Genomic DNA, 21,771 nt, shown 5'->3' on the forward strand with positions numbered 1-21,771 from the left:
TGTAATTACAAATGGCATCAAAATCCGATTTTTTTAAAACATTTAAACATGTGAAAAATTAAAATCTCGTAGGTTTTTTTTTACACGGTTTTTTTTTACACGGAACGTATCCCCCGTGTAAAAAAAGACCTGAGCGTACACTGAAAACGAAACTAGCTCAGAGTGATTAACTTTTACTCATTTATTCACGTGTGTTGATGAATTTCGTAGTTACACTGAACCAAAACATCCGCAATCCTTCGAATGATTATTGCATTGCTCGAGCCCTTTAACAATATGCATTCGAATTTCGGATGATTTTCTTATGGTTGAATTCGTCGTCAGATGATGAACATCCATATGACTGTCATCCAAATACAGGATGATTTTCGTTTGAAAATTAGCTATAAGACATACGGCACTCAGAGGACAAACATTTAAGAATAGTGTGACATGCAAGTGCTTTTAATTAGATTTATAATTTGATTATCTACATTTCTATAATGAATAGCCATAATAAGCCATTCCATTATGGATACAAGATTTTTTCGTGGTGAAGGAAACCTCCACCACGAATTAGCCAAACATTGGTTTTCATCCTTTACCTATGTTCGAAACAGCTCTGATAGCGATGCATATGCTTCCACCTCGTTTGTCAGCTCAGATCAGCAAATGACATTTGATAGAATTATTAACATCATCGTTTTGAATGATTTGCGTTATGGGGCTGAACCAATACCATATGCATTTCCATTTAGTATGACAGTCATTCTGCAGAGAGCATTGCGCATTTCAACTGAAGGCCCTATCCCTTCTCATAACAATTTTCATCCTGTATTCTAGAGGAAAATCATCTGATTTCAAAACAACCGTCATCCGTTGCAGGTATCATTCGAAAAAGCGATTTCGGTGATTTGTTTTGAATGGTCTGAGGTTTCAGTCGATCAGAGGATGATGTTTGTGTACAGTGTACGCCAACAATGCGGTCGTGTCACCCTGCAACTTTTTTTTTTTTATAAAAATGTTATCCTACCAGAGACACCGTGGAAGATCAGATAACTTTAAAGCAGTTACATTTATTACGAGAAGATGCAGCAACTTGCAGGAAGCTCAAAGAAATTATGGAAAATCCCGATAATTTCAGAGATATTCAGAAAACTGGAAAATCGCATGATCTTCAGGAAACTTCCATAAATTCCAGGATTATTGCCGGGAGAGTTAGCAAGTTTCAAAAACTCCAGGATAGTGTCGAGAAGTTCAGGGAAGATCAGGTATTTTGAAAAAAAGAGAGGAAAATTCAGATCTCTAAGGTAGTTAGTTCCTATAAATTCAGGGCAGTGCCATAAATTTCAATAGAATGTCTAAAACTTTAGTGACAATATTTTTTTCATGTTTTTTCTGTTGATCTTGTTTTCCGTGCTCAGCACCAATGCTACCGACGCCAGGGAAGCTGCTCCCACACCTGGACCCTATCATCTATCGACCCATCAATTCATAAACCGGGGACCAACGGCTTCCGGTGATCAGAGATGTAATGCCTTAGAACATCCCGGCGGCGCCGACTGGGATTGAACCCAGGCCTGCTGGGGTGAGAGGCAATCACGCTTACCACTACACCTCCGGCGCCGCTATAGTGACAATCTTGAAACGCGTAAATGATTTGTATTAAAAATTTCTGAAAAAATAACCTTAGAGAAGTCCCGATAATCGAATATTGAGAATAATACAATGGCATCATGCCAAAAAGAACCTATCAATTGAATTTTCATTTGTTGATAGATTGACGTAAATGTATGCTAGAAGCCAGGGCTGGAAAGCGCCTCAGAGCATTTGCAAAGCAACTTTGTGCATGCCTCTCACAACACTCGACAAAGAGTGTGCGGTTCTCCTATTTGCTTCGCACACTCTTTTCCAACTAATCTTTGAGAAAGCGATCCACACAATGAGCGGTACACTCCGTGCGGTGCACGGAGCTAATATAATACAACAAGCGCTCATGTCTTCTTTGAGTTCTTTTCAGACTTTGATTACCACGACTGCATGCATAGGAGATGAAGAAGTGCATAACGAAGAAGAATTTTGGCTTTTTGGTGGGTTTCCCATTTGCAACCCTAAACTGCGTGGCGCTCTTTGCGTAGGAGCCCCCGGAGCGATGGCTACACATTTAGTTTTCTTTATATCTTGGTGTGTGTCTGTCTTCTCTTTTCCGCTGATTAACACTTGCACAGGGTGAAAGACAAGTAAACTTTGTGCTTGCTTGATTCTAACTAAAGAGCCTGAATTTATAAAGAGACGACATCTTATCAATTTGGCAGGTCTTCTGCTCGATTGGAATTACTTTTCCTATGACTTTGACAGACAATCGATTGTTCCAATTTTGACATATCGTCTCTTAATAAATTTAGGCTCTTTAATTCTAACTTTGTTGATTTCAGAAACTCGGTACATTACGCGCATTGAGTGATCAGATGACAACACTGCGGGAAGTAATATTTACTTTGGCTTTTTTCCAATGCTTCGCGAGAATTCAGGTTATTCATTTCAGGGTCAGGTTGAATTCAGGTTCCCACCGAAAATATTTAGACTTCCTTTTGGTTCTTTCCGTCATCCTTGGTAAAATTCAATACTGCTCATTGAAATTCAAGGCCACCGAAAGGAAAATGCCCTAACATGTTATAAAATATCAACAACGTGCAGCGTTGCGGTACGCGAAGGAAGAGCAGACCCTCAAAACGCTACTCGGCCGTCTATTCAAGGAAAAACTATAAACAGCAGCATAAAAACAAACGATCCTTTAACGGAAGCATTTATGGAATAACCAGCAAATTGTAGCACTTCCAGCCGGTAGGTACAAGCCGAAGACGAAAAATCACGAAATCTAGTCTAGTGGGGTTCGCAAACTGTTGAATCGTTCTGAGTTATTGTTTTCCGGCACGTCGTATCGAATTGAGGCTTTTCCGCCTGAATTAGATTTTTTTTTATTTATTCATCAGGTGTGCCATTTATAACCCCTCATGTTCAGCAGCAGCACGTTCCGTTCAACATTTGTTTTACTCGGCAAATTCGGCCACATAATCGAAGCATGATTGATGGCTTGGCTGCGAATTAGTTGATTGATCAAAGTAATGTTGTGCGGATCCAATCAGTCAAATTCGTTTCGATTCAGTGCCTGACTCATGAAAATGAATTGGAAAATTGATAATTCATCATCCGATTAGAGAAGATAATGGGACAATCGCGCGCAAACGACAACGATCTCTCGCTGGCCGGTACTAAATTAAATCATATGGCCAGTTTAACTCGACATCTGTATGCTGTTCCCGCCTGATGGTCGTCGGGGCATGGGCCGAGCTGTAAGTATAGGTATGTATGTACGTTTGTATCAAGTCATCTTGCGGACGCGAGAACAGATGACGATTGGACGGGAGCGAATTGCGTATCAACGGAATGATGATGCCGGACAAACAAGTGACACATTTTGTGCTCGCAATCCGGTTAAAATGTGTAACCAGCTAGCCCAGCGATTCGTTCTGTTTTAATTTATGTTTTTATTATTGAATGAAGTTGTATATAAGCGCCTGTTCGTGTTTCGGCGAATCAATTTAATCTAGCGTGGAATTTCAACGGAGGGGTTATTGATGCGGGAGCGGTTTATTCTGGAGTCAGAGAAAATTTAATTTTCAATTTAATCTTCTAGGCTGTTTAGGTTTCTTAACTTGGTGTTCTAGATGTACTTCCACAGTAATTAATTGAGAGCTCTCTGTGCATGAAATTGTATATTGTGTGGCAAGCCCAATGATACTCTTTGCCCAGGGAAATCGAGCTGATTTCCAACCCAAGATTTCCTCGATCGGACCGGGAATCGAACCCGCTGCGCGCCTCCTCCGTAATATGGAATATGGATGGTGTTTATTTTTCATCCATTTATTTGTGAGGCTCAATCACGTTAGCTTTACGGAGCCGGTTAATTTTTTTTTCATTAACGATAAAAAAGTGGACATAAATGAGACTGCTGAATGTGTATCGTGGTATGAATACAGTAATGACCGTCCCTGTTCTTTTTCAATAATTTCACATAATTATAATTCCATATCTTTCTCATTCATCTTCAAGATGATTGTTTGAGATATACTTTGGTGCAATAAGGCCACTGAAAAGGCGCATGGGTTGCGTAGAACATTAGAAAAAGATTTTCAAAATGCGAGCTGACAAAACCGGATCATTACTGTAATGCTGAAAATGGTATGGGTTTACTTTTATGTCATGTTTCTAACAAATATATAGATCTCATCAAACTTACTCAGCTAATTTCAAAAGAATTTCAAGACGCATGAAAAATCAATGCAACTACTCTACGGAAATGGTGCTTGTGGCAAAATGTTGGCTGTCCTTTGGAGCTTCAGAAACCTAAAAACCCGAGAAACCTGGGTACCCAGCCAGCTCCCATTTGAATAACATGCTGTAAAAAAAAAAAGCAAAAAACCCTCTCACACATAAGGTTTAAGGCCCAAGCGCAATGACAACGGAAGCGGAAAGGCAGCGGCAGCGTAAAAACCCGATCTGAGTAAGCCTACTTGTCGGATTGAAAACTAGTTAGAACCAAATCGACTTCGGCTAGGCATCTTGATGTCATTTGTGACAACTATCAAACTTTCCGTTTCCGTTCCACTTCCGCCCACATTGCGCTTAGGCTTTTAAAGATATTCATGGAAATGGTTCCTCAAGCTCCGGAAGGTTCTAGAGTTAATAATTCTCTGAAACTTCTTAAAAACTAAAAATTAAAAAAAGAAAATTCGGTGATATCTTCAGTGCTCAGACTTGCGCAGGGGTGAAAAATGTCATGCAAAAGTTATGGGGGAAAATGTCGTGACACTTGTTTTCCCCATACAATTTAGTGGTGACATATCTGTAGTCAAAATGTAAATTTACCACTAGAGTTTTATGACGTACCCTAGGTTGCAGAAGTGTCATGCACTCAAGCACAAGCTTCGGAAGCTGACCCCGAGGCTTTTGTGATTGGGATGTCAGAACCAATTTTTGGTTGTCATGAGTGCCATGGTAGGTGCTCTGGAAGATCTAGAAAAGTGGTAAATGCATAAATCTAACCGTAGAACCCGCACAAATACTCTTGTAGTTCAACAGCCTTCTGTTTTTAATTTAAATATTTTAAAGTTTTACAAATGTCGTGGTTCAGAATTCGCGAATTGAAAAAGTGATTTCTATAACAATTCTGCAGGGGTCTTGCTGCAAATTGTTCAATACATCTAAATTTTTCTTCCGACTAAATTTCTTTAAAAATCTACGCTCCACATTTGAAGAATGTTTGTAAGATCTTGGTCTGGAAGTAATATTTGGAAACAATTGTCTAGACTTTAATTTTTTCTTTGCTTTAATAGAACATATTCAGAATTCCTATTCAAAAATTCTGAATTAATCCACCTATGGTGAGATCTGACCTTTCTTTAGTTTATCTTAGACTGACTGCACATATCAATGGTTGTTACTCTGTGATTGATCAGAATGGGGCTGGGAGTGACCGTCCATTCTCATTGTACAAGTTTCAGTGACTCCATATTTTGTAGATCAATAACGGCGCTGGCCACGTCCTTGCAATCAGGTGGGAGTAGGGATGGAATATTAGAGTGACCTTTGTTGTTTCTGGGCCGTGTTTAGCTTTGCACCCCAACAAAAGACACAGGAATGAAGATTTTGTTAGTAAGTTGGGTTCGTTGCATCAGGATTCACCGTGATAAGTGATGCGACCATGGTTTTAAATAAATCAGTGTTATCATGCATTATACTTGGATTTGCCTGAAGCATAAACATCGTCGAATAGCTAAAAATAAACTTAGAGCACAGCGACTGCCAACACCAAAGAGCTGAAAACCAATTCAAACAAATCAAATCAACAGACAAAACCAGGTTGAACGCTGTAAGAGTGAATCATTACAGTATAAATCCGAGGGGTGCGACACATTTAAATCTCGATTTTAAATGATCGAAAAATCTCACACTAGCGAATCAATCTACGAGAAATCTTTTTTTAATCTCTTGCATCTAAACCCATCTACTCGCATCGCTCTCCACCTTTTTGCAGGAAATCTTAAAAATCATAATCAATCGTGTTTCTATCTATTAAGCGCGAGTGCATCTCACAACAGCAAAGCAAAAAATTTCCTGCATCTTAGATAGAGTCGCCCCCTCGTATAAATCTAATGATGTTCCGTTTTCGAAGCGCTGGAAGAAAACTTAAATAATTTAAATCAATAGATCCAGTCTAAATGAAGGCCGAAAAAAGAGAATAATTATATAGCAATGACCTCATTTTGTCAGCTAGCAAAGTATGTGTATCTTAAATATCCATCTTGAAGGTGAAAGATATGAAATTACAATTATGTGGAGTTATTGAAAAATAACAGTCTGATGCGCGGAGAGGCTAACAGGATCGGGTTATAACTGTAATGTGAATATTTATCATCTTCAAACTATTCTTGAATCAACCTGGAAGAATGCTCCTGAATAATTGTTATACAGATAAATTAAATTGATAAACTAAATGGTTCAAACAAAACTCCAGTCTGTAGAAAAGCTGAAAATAGGGAATCTTTACAATGTGGATCCTACGCTATTCCACTATCGATGGGTTGAAAGTATTCAGTCTTGATCAATAGATTTCCTATGGTAAGATTTGACCCTTCTTTCTAATAGAAACGGGTCATTTCTTTAGCGATACCCGGAACATGTGTAGATGTGGCTAGTGTGGACCTGAGTTCTCCAAATGACTACCATTGAAGTAGTTTTTTTTTAATTTTCATGGCACAAATCATCGAGACACAAATCTCCCATCTTTAATGGAGCATGCCAACGTTCTGATACCTTATCCATCCCTGGGGGTATCCGAAACATGGCTGGGTACTTCAAATGACTACCATTGATTAAATTATTTGAATGGATGTGTTACAAAATAGCTTATAGGGTTACGGGATGTAATGACAGCCTAGCACCTCACTTCGGCATATCGAGCAAATAACTTATTCATTCAGCAATAATATACAATAGTAATGAAAACATAATACCAAATCTGCTGTAAATTGCAATCCGTACATGAACTGCCTGTGTTTGGGACAAATTTTCAACATTTATTGCTTTTTTTTACAAAGAAAAATCTTAGTAAAATTTTCTCAATTTGCGATTTCTAGACATGATCTGCCGTACTATTGCAATTACGAAAAGCTACACACATAAACTGGAAGGACTAACCTTTTTGTTAACCGGTATAATTCATTTTAGCGCTTTATAACTATGGACCGAACATTAGGGACGTAATTTTGTGTCGTGTTCCTAATTATCACCTGCGAACTTTATTTGATAACTTTGTGTTGGTTTGGTGAAATTATTCGCGTTGACGACGACTCTGCAACTTTTCACTCCTATAGGAAAACCATATGAGAATATGTCCAATTTCGTGAAACATAGCGGATCGTTTCTTATCCATTCACTCCACTGAAAAATCCTGTTGGCAAAATATTAATCTTTGCGTGAAAGGAGGGGTAAACGCTAGGGGAAGGACAGCTCCAAGTATCGGCATTAATACCGATGGTGGAAATATTAAATACTTTAATATGTGATAAAGGGTGATACGGTCAAAATTTGGTCAAGGGAAAACGCGTGTAAATCGGTGAAATCGTTTATTTAAAAAATCAAATTAAATTTCTTTTTCAAGTTCAATTAGTATAAAATTCAGGAAAAAATATTCAGTTAGGCTTCCGCTTTTCCAAATCCGAATTGCCGGGCCTTACGCTTGACCCCTGCCATCAGATTTTGTACAGCCACCTTGTCCACCTTCTTCGCCGCAGAAAGCCAGTTTGCCTTGAACTGCTGCTCGCCCTTAGCAGTTTTTTTGGTCTTCTTTAGGTTCCGCTTGACAATAGCCCAGTATTTCTCAATTGGGCGGAGCTCTGGCGTGTTGGGAGGGTTCTTGTCCTTGGGAACCACCTGCACGTTGTTGGTGGCGTACCACTCCATGGCCTTTTTACCGTAATGGCCAGATGCCAAATCCGGCCAAAACAGTACGGAACAACCGCGTTTCTTCAGGAAAGGCAGCAGACGTTTATTCAAACACTCTTTCACGTAAATTTCTTGGTTGACAGTCCCGGAAGCTATGAAAATGCTGCTTTTCAAGCCACAGGTACAGATGGCTTGCCAAACCAGATATTTCTTTGCGAACTTTGACAGTTTCATGTGCTTGAAAACATCTGCTACCTTTCCCCTTCCTTTTGCCGTATAAAACTCCTGTCCCGGAAGCTGCTTGTAGTCGGCTTTGACGTAGGTTTCGTCATCCATTACCACGCAGTCAAACTTCGTCAGCATCGTCGTGTACAGCCTCCGGGATCGCGCTTTGGCCGTCGTATTTTGTTTATCATCGCGATTTGGAGTCACTACCTTCTTGTAAGTCGATAGTCCGGCTCGTTTTTTGGCTCGATGCACGGTTGTAGACGATACACCCAGCTTATTTGCGGCATCTCGGAGAGAGAGGTTAGGGTTTCGCTTGAAACTACCGGCAACTCTCTTTGTCGTCTCAGCGGCTTCCGGTTTTCGATTTCCCCCCGATCCAGACTTCCTGGCTGTCGACAAACGTTCCCCAAACACTTTAATTACATTTGTAACGGTTGATTTGACAACTTTTAGCGATTTTGCCAACTTTGCGTGCGAGTAGCTCGGATTTTCGCGATGCGCGAGCAAAATTTTGATACGCTGCTCTTCTTGCTTGGACGGCATTTTGACAACTGAAGAGTGAATTCCAAAATCAAAATAGGAGCAACATTCTACACACACACACCTTCAAAATGAGGGGTGTTCAGGTTTTTTAAATGCAAAATTGAAAGAAATACGTCAAGTTGATATTGACCAAATTTTGACCGTATCACCCTTTATATGCGAATCTTATACTTAGTCTGACAGTTGTTTGTTTGTGCCATGAGCTATGTTTGGTTTTAAGTGTACATTTGACATTTGTTTAATCAAAAATGGATTTCACACGAGAGGCAAGTCATTCCTTGATGATCTTGCTGGCCACCGCCACCGAAATCCGCTTCTTGTTCTAATAAATTCGGAAGCACTTCCGTTCCCAGGAAATAGCCATTAATTTCCACGTCAATGTACTGTCCTCCGATGGAACGGGAATCGACTAACTACGCTGTCCCTGTAAACGGAGTCCCAGAGTTCCGTGGTCGTATTACTCTCAATTCGCCATGAGCCTGTAACCTGGAGAGATTTGCTGCTGGGGGAACGTCCAGTGTCGTTTTTAACATTAAGAGCCGAAGCCGAAAACGATCAGAGCTATGGAAAACGAAAATCTAGGCAAAAATGATGAACAACAGAAAGCTGCAGTAAACATAAACATAAACGGTGAAACGTAATTGAATGTATGCGTTAAAGTTACACTGTTAAATATTTTTGCTTTGTAGCTTTCCGCTTGACAGTTAATATCATTAATATTTATACTAAAATCTATAATAACTACCATTTTGTGCAATTTTTACACCAAATATTACTTCAGATCAAGTTGTACTTCCTCTAGGGTCAACGCTATTTCTAAACATCCAAAATTTGAGAAGGATCTACTCATATGCGTCAAAAGTAGTTTACCCCAAATTGAGTAAACAAAGTTTAGACTATCAAACATCGACCTGAATTCGAACGATGTTGTTCATTTGTCATCTTGTCAGTTCCAACTTTGTTTGCTCAATTTAGGGTAGCCCTACTGAGTAGATCCAGTCAATCCTCCCGTCCAGTACTGTAAATTCTCAAAATCAATTGAAATTTTTTTATGAAATTGAGAAAAGCAGCTATCCGCTATCAAATGGGACCTCCTTCGAATAGGTGGTGTCAGTTGCTTAGTCATTTAAAATAAAGGCATGGATCATTCGGATTTGAGAAACGCTTGATATCATTCAATTGAGTGTAACCTACACATACACGGAGCTCTGGTCGACATTCTTGTTAAAAATTGACTCGACAACAACACGCCATTGGGTCGACATCGACCTTAAATTAGCTTTACATTGATCCTACATCGGGTCTACTTGTCTGTTTGGGACTATTTTGCTGGGTTTCTTCTATACTTCACTGTCTTATACCAAATGATTTGCATGTGACTCAATTGACAGTGACGATGAGCTTCGAATGAGAAAGGTGTTATTCAAATTATGGTCATGTGCGAATTCGTTTTCACAGAATTGATTGAATGGTTGTACTGGTTCATCTTCAATCAAATAATATGAAAATTAACAGCACTGCTCCTGTTAAAATTAACTTCATGGAAAAATAGACTGACTCATATTTGAGTGCCGTTCACTCAAATTCGCAAAAGCGTATTCATTTACCGTGTACCGTGGACCCCCAGTAATATGACCGGTTTTAATCTTTTAATTCTTTTAACACTTTTTAATTTGAACCCCGCTTATCTGCACGGCGTGCAAACTAAAAATTGCCTAAACGTCATTTTGCACAAGGAACGGAGTAAAGCGAAATGGAACATTGCAAAACGGAACGCAGAATCAACACAAAACAGCAAATAAGGCAACCAGAAACACGCTGATAGGGTTACTAGAAGTTCAAATTAAAAATGAACCCCGTTAATATGAATGAGGTGTCGTTCAGATTAGCGGGGGTCTACGGTATAGGCTCTTCGAAAAAATATCATGTCGAAAAGTGCATTAGGTCCTAAGTAACATTGATCGATTCTCCTAGTTGACTTTCTCTTTCGTTAATAACAAAACCGTTTCTTGTCGTGTTTGCCGTATTATATGCTAGACAATAACTTCTTTTATCGAACTGTGTTGAAAATAGCTGGAAGTGTCTATAATTTGTCGATGTTACTTAGGAGCTAATGCATTGTTCGACTTGCTATTACTTGACTTGACAGTTCGCTATATGTCTGGATCAACAATAGAAAAGGGCCCATCAGCATTTGTAAACAAACCGTTCCAAAGCCCTTTACTCACAAAGCGAATGCCACCCACGCAAACCAACACCATCATCGGATAGGGAAAACTTCCACCTACACAATGATGGTGTTGGTTTGTGTGGGCGGCCTTCGATTTGTGGGGAAAGGGCTTTGGAACGGTTTGTTTACAAATGCTGATGGGCCCTTTTCTATTGTTAATCCAGATGTGTGGTCGTGAGATGATCTGTTTGACTTTTATTTTTATTCTAAAAGCATCGTGATTTCTCGCTTCACTTTTCAACAAGTCCTAAGTAATAAATGTAAACAAATCAAGCTAAGCGATACAAACTATTGTTCTTCTTTCATTGTATGTTCCAAATTTACTTTCATAGATGTTAGATAATCATAGGTCAAAAATTGTCCAATGTACAGTTTGAATTGATAGGTACATGATTGTTACTTCGGTCATTTGGACTACCTACCATGATTGGTGCTCATTTTCTAAAAGCGGTGCCAATATAAAGTTAGGTACTCTACTCTGAAATCTGTGAAAGGGAATCTAGTATCATGTAGAACAAAACGTCCAATGTAACATTTATTGATTATGTCATTGAGAGAAATCTTCCAATGTAATATGTCCGATGTACAACTTGGCTAACCGTCCTGTTGCGACAACCACTGGGTCGTCACCGGGCGATTGTGTGAGCGGGTGCTCCCTCGATTCGAATGACAGGAATTTCATCCTTTGCAAATGAAAGTGTATATTATGAGAATAGCAGTATTTTCATGTGGTTTTTTTTTTTCTATATTGTAGCATGAAATTCAAAGTAAAATTGTGATTCTACTGTTTCTACTAAATTTTCAGCGTTATTATTCACTGACTACATTAAAAATAGTATTGCAAAATGTATTGCTTCTAAACAGTTAAAAAAATAATCTGTCGATCTTCAACTTCGATTTTATCAAAATGGCGGATTTACGTTATCTGGATCACCCGGATAGAAAACTCTGTCTCTTTCATTCTCATCAGTTCTTACACGAGAAGTGAAAGTGACGTCAGCAATGCGGTTACGTATGAATGATAATGAGTGAAAACAGAAACGCGATATCACATGTTGAACCTATGTAGATCGAGGTTCATCTTCGATAGGACGAAGCCAACCTGGTCTATACAAGGTGTGGAATTCATGGGCTGTACATTGGTAAATTGCAGACATGTTTTGTAGTGTAATTTACCCTATTTTGTAATCTGTGAAAGGGAAATCACAAATCGAGTGTCATCAAAATACATGGCATGTTGAGAGATTGAGCTCGTGAGAGCAAATTTTCTCTTTTAAATTTGAATTTTTTGGCTCTCTGGGGATTGGCAGTAAAGCAGATAAAACTGTATGGGGAAAATCATTTTTATTTAATTATAGCTTGTTGAACAATAATTTCCAGGAAAAAACTGAACAACAAAGTCCCTGACTAATTTATTTAGGTTGTCGTTCACTTTTTTTTACCAGAATATGCACCGAAATCGAATTATTCCCACTTCTCTCAATTTCTATTTGGGAATTTTTATCACTTCCTACCAGCGAAACAGCGCCATCTATGTGGAAAATGGATTAATTTGAATTCAGGAAACCAACATTACATCATCATGAACACATGAATTGTACATTTTCTGTATGATGTATGCATGTTTTTTCAAAGGTGTTTGTTTTTCTTAAAAATTAAAGCTTACAAACAGAGATGCAAAATATCACGACACTCACTCGACACTCGTCAACACATCAACCGACTATCGCTGACAGAACGTTTTGTCAAGAAGTGAAAGGTAGAGCCATGGCAAAAAACAATCACCGATAATGATCGCTGTTCACAGGCAAAACGTAACTCTCACTGCTGATGATGTAAAACATAACGAAAACAGTAAAGACTTCTGCAGTCCGATCACCGACAAACCGACATGAATGATCATACAAATTACAAAGAAGTTTCTGATAAAAGCACAAAACTGACATCTGCTGCCGTGTTCAAGGAAAATATTTACCCTAGTCACAAACACGCGAACACAATTTATGAATTGGTTCGTGTTTAATCTATTTCGGACAAATTATTTTTATCTAGATAAAACATTTCTATGGTTTTGACAGATGGAATCGCAGCACATTTGAATCGGCCGTTAGGGATTTTTCATCGAGAGTTAAGTATAAGTTTCATGTCGTTTTGTCGGTGGTACGATGATGAGAAAAAGGGAAACGACTGAAAAAAGGAAAACAATGCCTTCGCATTGAACGGAATCTGTTGAGCTCACTCACCAACACACTCACATAAGCATGCTTCAAAACGAGCACAATGAGTGTTGTGATTGTCGGGAATGGCCTGATCGGTAATGGATCAACAGCGAAGACGATATTCACCAATTGCTTTTTACTTATTTAGTCTACTAGATGGACGGTCATGGAGAGTGCTTCGACAAGCACATTGATAGGAATGTATTAAGCGTTACTACTATCAGCTGTTTGACGATCGTGATTGTGATAGGTCGCAACTCTGCCTACAAATTAATCAAATCTTATTCCTGAAATCATTGAACATAATATTCTATTGTTTAGCTCTTGAATTCACCAAATTTTCTTCTTGTCGAAAAGTAAGTCGTAAGTAATTTAATGTACATTTTGATAAATAAATGAAAAAGCACGACTAAATTATGAAAAGGGGATATTTTCATACAAAACACAAATGTCATTTTTTTCTGAAATATTTCGAAATTGGCTACATGGAAGTTGATTACGATTCGGGTTTTGATTTTAAATGACCTTAAGAAACATAATCTTTTTAGTTTTTTTTTTGTATTTGGAAATTCATATATAAACTTTAAATTATATATTGCGAAATTTTTCTTCATTTAGACTCGACCGATATCAGTTTCGTCGTTACGATATTTCGCTATCGATTTCGCTCTCACTTCTTTCACCTTTCTACGTACATCTTGAACATTGTTGACAGAATGGAAATCGAGTGAAAAAAAAATGAAAAAAAGTTTGTTGTTGTTTGTTTTTCGTGAAATTTTGAAGCCGCTCGAAAAGTTAGCTTTTAAGTGATTTATTTTAAACTGTTTTAACTGTTTTACAACAAAATTGGTAAGATTGGTGATTTGCAAACTAAAATTCAACCGATGTAATAATATCATCTTTGTAGGAACCTTCTGCAAAAGGAACGAATGGCTTCCAGAAGGGCATCCCGTAACGATGATGGTGAGGATGTAGACAAGGAGGATGGCAATGAGAACGAAGACCCGATGGCGGATCAACTCGATGACCCGTTATTCGAAGACGTTCAGGTTCTCGGCTATGACTGGAGCGACCCCGACAGTGATCCAAGCCATGAGCAGCCTGATGCACCTGAGCACGTAACTCAGCCGAAAGGAAACAAATCTCCAGCGTTGTTCAACTGTCGACTGCTGGTGTTTCTGCGTGAATTTAAAGGTCAGTCCTCCGGAGCTCATATTGCGCACTGGAATGTAGATGGAAAGTCGCTCAATGACTTTAAGACGAAATTATGGGAGCTATGCAGACCACATCTACTTCGAGAAGTAATTTTTAATCAGCAAGACGATAAAGCACGGTGCCAGCATGGATGGATAAGGATTCTCCGGAAGAAGAAGATTTGGTGAGGTTTGCCATTTTTTACGAGAAGCAACATTCGCTGGACAAACTGACCACCACGTTGCTTCAGAACTGGAAAGGAAAAGAAATTCAGCTGCTGTTGCATGTTTATTCACTGTCCGTAAGTTCCCGTAAGATTTTCAATTCAGTGAAGCAACATTTGATTGACCCATCTGAGCGCGATAAGGCAGGAGCAGCCTCAACCCAAGTGGTCGTCGATTTATCTAAGGATTTGCGTCAACGACATGGTCATCTTTGGGATGGACACGAAATGGCATGGACAATGTGGGCATCAGCCATACTTGCTTCGCCAGCTCATACGCGTGAGAACATGATTAATTCAGTTCCTCCAAAGCATCTGCAACATCTTTTCAGAACACAGGACGGTCCGAAAATTGAAAGTTTGAAGCGTGGGTTGGCTGTAGCTCACAATGTAAATGCGTCGTTTTGTGAAGAGATCACAGCGCTGAAGGAAGCGTTTTCCTCACTTGAGGTGGTAGCCAAGAATATGCAGCTACAACTTTCATTCGTGAAGCATCGCATCGAAGCATTGGAGCAGCGTGGACGCATGAGTGATTCATTCATAAGTGCGATGGAAACTTCAATGGAAGTTTCCGAAGGAGAGTTCAGTCGACATATTGCTGGACAGGTATTTGACATGGAGGATGTAGACCACGAATAAGCCAACTTGCAAATGAGTTGAGATAACTTGTTTTAATGAATAAAGACAAATACATTGTTTTACTATATTTTCTATTTTATTGGTTTTCAAATACGAAAGATCAAAGAAATTAGAACTTTTCTGCATTGATCTGTTTCAATATTCTTGAAATCAGATACATCTGCAACCAAAGGATCAAAATTTCCTCCTCTCAGGTAACCACACTTCCTGAATAAGTTAGACATGTTATAATTTCTAAAGGTAGCCATCACTTCATCTACTACTGGTTTAATTCCTTTCTTTACACATTCCTGATAGATAGCTTGAGTTTGTCGCTTGCATAATCCGAAAACGACTTCAATAGGGTTATAGAAGGGGCAATACGCAGGTAGAAAGATAGGGAATATTCCAATTGATCGAAGATATTCTATGATTTTCGCACTGCAGCGAATTTTCGCTCCATCCAATATCCATATGGAATGTCTACCCGGATAGCACTGAACATGGCCCGTTTCCAGAGCAAATCGTCGGCAGCATTCAAAAAAGTTTAGTCGGTTGAATGTTCCGTTGGTAGAGAAGGCTTCAAGCATTCCGTTTTGCCCAATGAAACAAAGCAAGGATTCCCTAGGCTTCCGCACAAATTCTCCTCGAAACACTAAGCGGTGGCCTCGAACTCCGTAGCCCCTGGAGCGTAACATGGATCTGTTATCCAAACTAACCTCGTCTAAAAAGACGAGGTTGTGGTAGTCCCACTGAATGCACGAATTTCGTTGAAAAAACGGATTACATCACTTTCCTTGATTTGAATTGCACGACGTTCCAAACATTTCCAGGTCAAACCAGCGTTATGTATGATGCGCCAAATGGATGAAATAGATATTGTCGTCTTGAACTCCTGCTGGAACCGCTTTCTAGATTCATGTAGATAAAGCGTAGGATTTTGTAGATACAGGTTTATCAACCATTGTCGTTTTTCGGGAGAGAATTTCACAGCATCCCTTTCGTAACTTCGGCGAGAATAGAATCCGTCCTCCTCGTATCGCATGATCCAATTTGTGATTGTGGACTTGTGTTTGTGATAAATTGATGCTAGCCTCGATTTGGACAATCCAAGGAAATAATATCCATATAAAACATGATATATGGTATTCACTGACGCTCTCTGATCTTTCACAACGGAAATAATAGATGCCATTTTACGCAATAGTATTTATGAAATAGTTACGTTTTTAGTTGAACATCGATGTTAACTGACGTTTCTTTTATTTACAAAATTTTAATGATCAAGACACATGACGTAAATAGGGAAAGGTGGTAGCTTTTGACATTTGAACCATCTACGAGCTCCCTCAACTTCGTCTCTATAGTCTAAATATTCGTGAAAGACACAATAAAAGTATGAACAGTTTTGTTTTTGAAGTTGACTATCCTAGAATAACTTCTATTATTTTTCTTATGACTTCAAGTCTTTTCAGAAAAAAATTGTACGTTGGAGCAAAAATGCAAACTGAAATTCCGCAAAGGCATATCTTAAATTTTTATAATTTATTTTTTCAACAAAGTTCATGCAAAATGTAAACTTAAGGAGTATTTAAACTATATACACTTGAAAATTGACAAAATCGTAGTACATCATCTTTTGGTTATATTAATAAACTTCTTGTTAGCAAGTTTTTTATGCAATTAAGAATGTCTGAAATAATGTTTCCTGTGTAAACATTACATAAAAAAGTGTTCTAGAAAAACATTTAAAATTTGACCAAAAGTTCTTGTTCTACGATTTTTGTAAATTTTCAAGTTTCCATGTTTTAAATATTCTAAAAGTTTGCATTTTTTAAGAGTTTAAAAAAATAAATATAAAATTTAAAGATATGCTTTTTGAGATATTTAAGTATTTTAACAGATTTTTGAAATTTGTACACATAATTTCTAAAAAAATACCATGTATATTTTTTTCCCGAAAGAATTAATTTTTATCTACAACTTTGTCTCAGACGTTATTTTGATCAGAAGTGACCTTTTCTTGCTAAAATTTATTGAAAAATATCAAAAACGCCATTTAAAAAAATACAAGATGCAAAATGGCCGATTTATTGTAAATAATGTAAGTGGTTGCCCATAACGCACCATTAGGCAAAGTTTTATGCAATTCGGAGATGGTCGAGTTCTTCCGATTCGTCATTTGGTGTGGATCTGCTCTTTAAGTAAATCTGAATTTTGACCAATTTTCTGTGTAGGAAACACTAGTGCAAACTTGACCCACCCTAACATAGCCGTACTGTTTGCATTGAGCTCATAGAAGTAGGGATAGAATCAAGTAGAATAAAAAGTGTGATATTTTACGCGCTGAAAGAATTCAGTATTGGAGATCCTGCTGGTCTACGAAAACAACCGATGTTCGAAAGCTCTTTACCAGTATCAACAAACGGCGGTTCAGCATTTTCAGAGCTTTAAAGCTTTGGACATCTGCTGGAATGTGCAAGGAATCAAAGCACTGACTTTCGAAGAGCTTTCGATAACAGCTTTGAAGCGCATGCGTGTTACACCGTTGGTGATTACATTCCTTGTTGTTAGATGGCTCTAGCTTTAGTCGAATAGTCTTGAAGTCGCCACTACAGTAATTGGATTCCCATTAGTTGGGGGATTGGTTTTACTGGAATAAACGTGAGCTCGAAGGTTTATTTAAACATTTACAGGGCCATTAACGCTAAAATGAACTGTCAACATCAGTTGCGAACCAGCACCGAACCATTTGCCGGAGGCTCACATTCAGAGCTGCTGCTGGAGTCAGCTTAATGTAATTTACACTCAAATCAAATCATGGCTAATAGATTTCCCGCACGTAACCCACTTTGGCTGGGAATTGATTTGTTTGCCCTTCCTCCCCTCCCACGTTGTTCCCTTCTTTTCCACCGCCGTATGATTACCATATCCACGTAAACCACGCACTCGGGGTCGTTGTTTGTGGCGGAAATTAAAAATCTCACCCAGCGTAAATGCCACCCCTTTATTGCTATTAACAACCACAACGCGAAATTGATTGCTCGGGATCGGGGGAGCGAGCACATTCCGCGGATTCCACGCGTGTGAGAATAAATATCCCATTTTCATCAACTCGCCACCACCACCACTACCACCTCCTCTCCCCATCAGCAAAATCCGACAATTTTTCGTGTTCACGTGACAGCAGGGGAGGAAAGCAGCTTTCGTTTCAAGTAGCAATAAAATTCGCCCCGAGTCAGGCACCCAAATTGCCTCGGCAATTATTTATTTAAACAATTACATGTGAAAAGTTACCGCGCTCTCGGGAGCAGTTTGAGGGTAGGTGGTTTTCATTAGAGTTCATTCCCCTTTTGAGTTGTCGGGAAATGAAAAAAAAAACTTGAACTTGTAGGCCTACGACGGGATGTTGCCTCGTTGCAGAAGATACTCATTTCCTGGTGCATACCTGGGACCGCTCCGAGGGTAAAAGCGAAAATATGTACTCCTTTTCCGTGGAAAATGGTGCACTGTTCTACCCTTGTTGTTGTGCTGATTGCCGTTATTTTCTGCAGTCTGGGGGAGCATCGGAAAACTATACTTAGCAGCACGAACATTACCCGATGCATGACCAACGAGACTTCTCTTTTTGGTGGAGAGGTGGGTAAGGGAAATTAAATTTAAAACTTTAATTAATCATAAAAAAGCTCCGCTGCCGTGTCGTCCTGGTCGCGAATATAGGCATCCAAGCATTTGCTGAATTGCAGCTTTTCGCTGGTGCAACGGGGAAAAATTGAGTCGCGTCACTCGATGTAGGCTGCGGGAAAACGATTCCGAGGCACGAACATGACGGGATTTTTTCCTTCTTTTTGGGAGCAAGATCTAGCTCTAGCACCCGTCTCAATAGCGAACGGTATCGTGGTAGATCAGAGCATGAGGCAATTGAACTTTCTGCTAGACACCCAGGTGAGGTAACGCAAGACCTAGTACTGGCATAGCTAATTGGGGACCCCCTCGGATTTACGTAAGTCCCTTCCTCTCAACAATTTTAATCGCTTTTGAACTTCAGATCCATATTCATTGATGTCGGGTTTACAATATGTTTTAGATCTTATAATCTGGCGTTGATGCTCTTACACGAGCCTTAAATAGTGTTCTTTGAAGCACTTCCGCAGTTATTTATTGAGAGTTTTCTTTGACAACAAATGCATGAATCAGTATTGGATGTGTTATTGGAAATCTGGAAGAACAGACCGGGCATCTAACCCGAAGGCTCCGGCTTTGTAATACCGTGCATCAGTGGTGCAGCCAGGATTTCAGTCTGACGAGGGTTTGTAAAAATGACGTGATTTAAATTGTTTTTTTGTTATAATAGCGTAATGCACCGAATGCCGGGCAGTCTTCTAATCCGGACATTTAATTTTTAAATAATTATTTCTTCCATTTGGCAACTGAATTATAATAGTGTTTACTTGGCTGTCGACAGAAGCAGGCCACTCTCAATGTGTGTCCTGTTCTTCATTAGCAGTTCTTTCGGTCGATGCATCGTCGACTTTGGAAAGCAACCGTTTCGTGATGAGTGTGTGAGTGATGACCACGTTTTGCGTCCATTTCTAACGCTCTGTCCCCCGTTAGCTATACTGCCATACAATGAAACGACTGTAAGCGGATCCCGTTCTGATGGAGGAAGCTTATTGGATAGCTGAAGATAAAGTGTTTATTGTGTTGTACCTTTTCACTGTAGTTTTAAGATGTATTGTATAGTGAACAAGAATCATCAAACCTTAAGAGCTACCAATTTAATTAGTTCAAACAAATCTGAAGGCTGCTCAACGAGAGTTTCTCTTCTAGACCTAGAAAAAGCATTCGGCAGTGTTTGGCATGAAAGTTTGACTGTCAAATTGAAAAAGTTTAATTTTCCAGTCTATGTTCCGAAATTAAAGCTGACTAAAAGTAAATTGGTACGCACAAAAAGACCTTTAATTCGTGATTCAATGAGTTTAAAAAGTCCATTAATGGTTGCTTTACTGTACTTTTATCAAAACTTCAAATTTACAGCATTAGATGGTTCAAGGGGTGGGCGCCCGGGATTTCTGAAACCTTGAATGTTTTGGTTTGAAATCGCAAGGATAAATAGGATTGAGGATGACGCGGAAAGTGGGGGGTGTGCAAAGTTTCGGTGTTTTGTGTTCATAGGATAATAAAAGCAATCCTCTGCCAAGAAAGAGGGTTGCTGGAGCCGCCACCATTGATGGTGTCAGCACTGTAGCCTAAAGTTGTTATGTTATGTTTATACGTACTTTAACGACACGTTTGCGTTAAAAATCATTTATGTATCATCATTGATAAAATGTGAATTTAAAAAAAAAAACTACAATACACATTTGATTCCTAAATGCACGCATTTGTTGAACATAAACTCATTATTATCTTGTAGCGCAACATCTATGTGACCTGAGCTTAATTGTTCAATGCTTGCGTCAGCTGCCTTAGATTGAAAGAGAATCGAACCAAAGAGCCAAAAACTTTGGCTTCAAGCAAAATGTTGGTGGATGACGTTTCTGCCACCGGAATGAATAAAAGTCCTGTGTTTTAGGGTTTCATAAAGTCCTCAAATTCAAACGTAATGCGAAAAGCAACGGCCTATCTGCGGCCGGAAAGAGTTGGAACCGGTGAGGAACATTGTTGGAGACCGACTTTAGAGGATGATGAATAGACTTCTGTTATTTGTTTTGTGTGAGTCGCAGCATTATTTGAATTATGGGTATTAATAGGGTTTAATTAACTGCATCTTTCTCTTGAGCCCACTCTAGAGCCTACATTCCGTATTTAGATCTGAGTTCCTTAGTCAGTCAAACAGCACGTAATGTTGTAAACAACTTCAATGGCAGTTGTCCAGCAGTGCTCCCATTTTATTTACAACAATCCAATGCCTAAGAGATTGTGCCGAAGGTATGCCGGAGATGTGCTGATGGATGTGCCCAAGCTATGCCAAATCTAATTTCGGCACAATGTGCTGAGTGACTTACCCCTTGCTCATTCATGGTAACACTTGTCTAGATTTTGTATTGCCTGGCGGAGACCTCCGGCCAATTCGACCTGCCAATCGAGCATGACTGTTTCTCGTTAGATCAACTTGGTCGAAGTATTGTGATCGTGCCGATTATTTAACCGAACAAAAATTAAATAAATTCAAAAATTGCGTTTCTATCCCGTCGAAAATGGTATACATTGATATTGATATTGCACAAATAAAAACAATATGTTGCGTTAAACGAAAATGTTCGGTGGTGTAGTGCTAAGCGTAATTGCCTCTAACCCCAGCAGGCCTGGGTTCAATCCCAGTCAGGGAGGTTCTGAGGCATAACTTCTCTGATCACGCCTTTCTTCAAAAGGGAAGTAAAGCCGTTGGTCCCCGGTTCATGTGGTAATGGGTCGGTAGGTAGGGTCCAGGTGTGGGAGCTGCCTCCCTGGCGTCGGTAGCACTGCTGCTCAGCACGGAAAACAATATCGACGGAAAACAAATCAAGGAAAAAAAAAAAGTTCAATCT

At 39.2% G+C, this 21,771-nt stretch overlaps 1 protein-coding gene and 1 pseudogene across 1 annotated transcript in view; both read left to right on the plus strand.

The window, feature by feature from the left end:
- Window positions 1-21,771, plus strand: part of kcc (solute carrier family 12 member kcc) — an 836,076-nt gene that overhangs the window by 86,724 nt on the left and 727,581 nt on the right. The gene's annotated exons all lie outside the window — the stretch shown is intronic.
- On the plus strand, window positions 14,136-15,262 carry LOC135709273 (uncharacterized; annotated as a pseudogene).

The sequence above is a fragment of the Ochlerotatus camptorhynchus genome, unplaced genomic scaffold (assembly GCF_037179485.1).
Source record: "Ochlerotatus camptorhynchus isolate MF236.1 unplaced genomic scaffold, CSIRO-AGI_Acam_v1.1 ptg000357l, whole genome shotgun sequence".
NCBI classification, from domain to species: domain Eukaryota; kingdom Metazoa; phylum Arthropoda; class Insecta; order Diptera; family Culicidae; genus Ochlerotatus; species Ochlerotatus camptorhynchus.